The sequence below is a fragment of the Capsella rubella genome, unplaced genomic scaffold, assembly GCF_000375325.1.
Source record: "Capsella rubella cultivar Monte Gargano unplaced genomic scaffold, Caprub1_0 scaffold_1, whole genome shotgun sequence".
NCBI classification, from domain to species: domain Eukaryota; kingdom Viridiplantae; phylum Streptophyta; class Magnoliopsida; order Brassicales; family Brassicaceae; genus Capsella; species Capsella rubella.
In genome coordinates, this window is record NW_006238923.1 from 12,475,738 (window position 1) to 12,481,047 (window position 5,310).

Below are 5,310 nucleotides of genomic sequence, written 5' to 3' on the forward strand. Positions count from 1 at the left end.
TGGCAGGTAATAAATTGTTCTTTTTTTTTTGTCATCTGAATTTTGATTTAAACCAAAGTGGAATACAAGTTGACATCTCTTAAGCTGGCAGACGAACAAGATGTCTCCAGAAACTTAAACCCACAAAAGGGAAATTAAAACCCCACATACAGGGAACTTAAATTACCAACCATACACAAACATCGAAAGAGGAGCAATTATTAAGGAGGAATTGAAACCTAAGCACTATAATTGAGCAAGGGAAACATAGACTCTCACCAAGCTTCCTTATAGAACATGTGAACGTCGGAAGCCCCACAAAGATCGGAAGACCTCCCACCGATGTCAAAGCAGAAGCAAACCGACAAGGAGGAAAGCAAGAAACAACCAATACCAGAGACTCAAATACAACAACCATCACACCTCACTAGTCAGATGGAGAGAGCAAGATATACTAGGGACAAGGAAAAATCCTTGTAATCGACGGGGGAGATAAGCCAACCAAGATCAACAATTCTTACGCACGGACACTCGCTGAAACAGCTTCAGCACACCTACAGACATAAAGCTGACGACGCCCTCGCAAGAGAAGAACTATAGACGGATTCCACTGGTTTAACTAGAACCAAATGATTCCACTGCTCCTAGTAGGTGACTCAGCAACAAATGCCATCAAAATGACCCACACCAAGATCGAACCTAGACCAAATCACAACCACGAACAAACAAGAGGATTCAAAGTAGAGGTAGAGCAAAGATTCAGTATCAACTCCCACTAACAGGACAGCCTCTATCGATTCAAACCTCATACACAATCTAAAGCAAATCAATCAAGCCATAGTAGAACGGAGAAAGGAAACCAATAAACCATGCCGATATGCCATGGCAGAACCTACTTCTTCACCGAACCAAACTAGATCTAGCCAAAACAGACACAAAAACCAACAGCTAAAAACAGAATACGAGGATACCATCTTACGGCAGCAGTGAGGAGCGCCGACCACCGGGGGGGGGGGGGGTGAAGCAAAGTGAAAACTTGGGGTCTCGGCGGCTATGGCGAACTCACAGGCTAATCTTTTTAATTCAAAGGGTCCGAATGGTAACAGCGTAATTGGTAATGCGGGAAAAGCGTTTTTTAAGAGCGGTACGGTGCAACTGCGAGACAAAATATTTGCGGGACAAGTGCGGTTTCTACATAATAAGCGGTACAAAATAATGTTTGATTGGTAAAATAAAGAACTTGCGGGACAAAATAAATTTGTGAATAGTAAAAAAAACATTTATATCAAGAGACTAGTAACCAACTTTTTCTTCTTTTTCGAAAAGCACACTTTATAAAAAAAATACATGATTGGTGACATATAACATTTATTTTGAAAAAATGCTTTGAAAACCGCATTTGATGTGTTACCATTCACGGCCAAAGTTTCTAATAGGTTAAAAGCAGGTTACAACTAATAAATTGTATTTAAATATTATATAAATTTTTCTATTTAAAAAATTAGTTTCTTGTTGAAGCCCCTTGGTCCCATTGATCGACAAAGATTTAGTAATGTTTTATGCTAAGAGGTCTATTATTCAAGTCCTAAATAATAATTCAGTTTAAAAATGTCAAGTTTATAAGAGATTTCTAATAATGCTCAATTGAAGCTGTTATCAATAGTGAATCTAATAGCGTTAGAAAGAACTTTGGGGAAATTTCAAAAATATCTCTTTTCAAGTACCACTTTTTAAAAATACTCTCTTTTCAAACATTATAAAAATAACCACTAAAAATGTTGAAATATATCCAAATATGTGTCTAAGCTTATAAATATGCATACAAATTAATTTCGTATGTGTATAAAATTTTATATAACTTTTATAAATACCGTAAAAATAACTTATGAAAACCTTTTAAAAACCTTATAAAACTTGTAAAAATGATTTAAAACCTTTTAAAACATTATAAAATATTTGTATTGGATCTACCAGTAGTAGTTATTATATAGAAGTACCTTATAATCCATATAAAATTTTATAATTTTTCATATTTATATTGAGGTATTTTTGAAAATGGATATATAAAAAGGGTATTTTTAAAAAAGAGTACACCAGTAGGGGTATTTCTCAAAAATTCTCAAGAATTTTCCATGGTAAAATTATATAGTTTTCATCATTGATAATTTTTTAGAAAGGTGTACCCTTTTCAAAATTACCACTTTAATCTATCCATTTTAAAAAATACTCATATTTAAATACGAAAAATTATAATGTTTTATATGGTTTATAATAACTACTACTGGAAGATTCAATACAAATATTTTATAATTATTATATATTTATAAGTTTACACACATATTTTGATGAATTTCAACATTTTTAATGTTTTTTTTTTGTTAAATTTGAAAATTGGATATTTTTAAAAAGTAGTATTTTTGAAATTCCCTCTTCGTAATTTATAAAATTTAATAAATTTAAAGTCGATAAAAAAAAAAAAAAGTTTCTGATAAAATTCTTAATAATCCCACCCCAACCCAATACCCGACAGCTAACGCTTAAGAATTTTTCAAACAAGCCTTGGTAATATAGAAATTAGAAAGTAAGGAATCTAGTCATTGACTTTGAATTGCCGACCAAACAAAAAAAAAAAAAAAAAGATGGTCATTGACTTTGAATTCGGACAGCTTTGTTCTTTTTGTCTTTTTCTTTGTTTTTTATTCTCTCTTGAGCACTCTGTTTTAACAATTTTCAGAGAGAGCAGCAAATTTCGTATACTCAATCGCCTCATTTTGTTTCTTTGTCTGTATCTTTTTTTGTTTTGTTTTTGGGGATACAAATCAGTCAAATCATTTCCTTAGGCAACACTATGGATTCGGAGTCAGAGCTCGTGACAGCCATTTCTCAAATGATATCTTTCTTTAGCTATGAGGGTTTGGATTCGGATTGGGCTTGGTTTTCGAAGCTACAACCATCAAAGTTCGTAGAACTTTTTAGTCACCTAATATCTCTCATCAGATCAATGGATTTGGACTCGCAGCCGAAACCGGAGTCGAAGCTCATTTCACTCATCAAGCAAATAATATATGTCGCCAACTCTATACCAGAATCTCCGTTCGTGTCACTCATTACTCAAATGATATCTCTAATCGGCTCTACTGAATCGGATCCAGAGCTCATGTCTCTCAGCACTCAAATATTCTCTTTCGCCTACTCAATGGATACGGATTCAGAGCTCGTGTCACTTATTACTCAATTGATCAATTTCGTCACTTTTACTTGTTCGGAGCAAGAAGCTGAACAGGAGCCCGAGGCGAAGCTCATATCACTCATTACTCATCAGTTACTGCCTCTCATCGACACTAAGTATTGGAAAACAGATCATGATTTGAGAATTGTGTCAGAAATCACTCAAATAGTTTATCTAGTGAGATCAATAGATTTCGACTCGCAGCCGAAGCCGGAGTCGGAGTTGATGTCACTCGTTACGCAAACCATATCTCTCTTCAACTCTATGGATTTGGATTCCCAGCCGGGGCCTTTAAGAAATGCCATATCACTCATTTCTCAAAAGTTACACTCTCGCATCTTCTCAAGGTATATGTATTTCGAGTACAAACCACTCTTTCACAAAGTATTCGGCCTTGAGCCCGTCCCAGAGCTTTTATTACTGATTCATCAAATATTGTCCCTCGTAGCTTCTATGAGTTTAGAGTGGAAGAATCTAACTTATGTGTGCCCTCAAGTAGAAGTTTGTTTGAAAGAAGGAAAATTCCATGTGGATGAAGAAGTCTCTTGGAGGATCCCTAACAAGTGGGACTGCCTCCCTCTAAACTGGGAGAAGTTTATGTTACAAGGAGAAGAAGCTGCTGCTATGCATTTTCGCTGCCTAAGTTGCAATGGGGAGAACCATAAAGAATATAACAAGGCTGCAGGTGAAATCAAACACCCTCTTCACCCAAAACATTCTCTTAAGCTTGTTTTGCTGAAAGGGTATACAACAAGGGAATGTTATTGCTGTGATGAAGATCTTTTGAAGCTATTTTATTATTGCTTGGCCTGCGATTATGCTATGAATATAGCTTGTGTGGAGAAACCGCGAGTCTTGTCTGTGGATTATCCGAAGTGGCATGAGCATACACTTGCTCTGTTTCCAAGAAACACTTCCGTAATTTGCAGTGTTTGCGCCTTGTCACATACAAGCTGTCCTTTTTATATATGTCCCCCTTGTGACTTTGTAGTCCATCAAAGCTGTATCAGCTTACCACGTGTTATAAGGATATCTCGCCATCCTCATCGTATCTCTTTTACCCCTTCTTTTGAACAAGGAGATTGGTCTTGTGGTGTTTGTCGCATAAAGATCGACAATGATTACGGGGGCTATTCTTGCATCAAGGACGGTTGTCCGTATGGGGTTCATTCAAGATGTGCAACACAAGGAAATGTGTGGGATGGTAAGGAACTTGAAGGAGAGCCAGAAGAAGACATCGAAGAAGTTGAGCCGTTTGTGAGGATAAGCGATGGAATCATACAACATTTTAGTCATCAACATCATCATTTGAGACTTGATGAGAACACATACAGAGATTACGATGAGAATAAGCAGTGTCAAGCATGCATCACGCCAATCTACTACGGTAATATCTACTCATGTATGCAATGTGATTTCATTCTCCACGAAGCATGTGCAAGTTTCCCTCGCAAATTACATCACCCGATACATCCTCATTTACTCACACTAGTGGGAGGAAACGACGGTGTTATGAGCCTCACAAAATCATGTTCAGCTTGTCCTTGGTTATGCACAGCTGGTTTCTTCTATAGCTGTAGTGAAGAAGAATGTTTATATTTTAAGCTACACGTGCAATGCGCCATAATTTCTGAGCCTTTGGTCCATGAAAGTCATATGCATCCTTTATTCCTTACATCCAAACCAGGGGAGTGGAGAATATGTTCACTTTGCGATGAGATTTCACAACCTCCTATTACAAATGAAACATTCAATTGCATTGAGTGTGACTTTGCTTTGTGTTTCAAATGTGCTACTTTACCTCAATACGTTAGGTATAAGCATGATAGCCATATGCTTGCTCTTACTTATGGGAAGGAGACAAGTACCGTGACGTATTGGTGTGAAGTTTGCGAGACAAAAATAAATCCGAGAGACCGGTTTTATATATGTGATGAGTACTGTTGTGTCACTCTACACGTTGAATGCTTAATTGGGAAGGACTTGTACATGAAGTCTGGTTCATCTTGGTACTTCTTCAGTAAAAAGGTACGTCTTCTGCCGAACAATATGTCTCGGCCTATTTGCTCCAATTGTAAAAACCGATGTCCGCAAAAAGTAGT

At 36.7% G+C, this 5,310-nt stretch overlaps 1 long non-coding RNA gene and 1 pseudogene across 1 annotated transcript; one reads left to right on the forward strand and one right to left on the reverse strand.

Moving 5' to 3' along the window:
* On the reverse strand, positions 1 to 998 carry LOC111832634. Its single transcript, XR_002835542.1, has 2 exons — positions 951 to 998; positions 1 to 678 (listed from the first exon to the last, which is right to left on the reverse strand). It is a non-coding gene; the product is annotated as an uncharacterized LOC111832634 (long non-coding RNA).
* Positions 999 to 2,932: 1,934 nt separating this feature from the next.
* LOC17899671 lies at positions 2,933 to 5,310 on the forward strand (annotated as a pseudogene).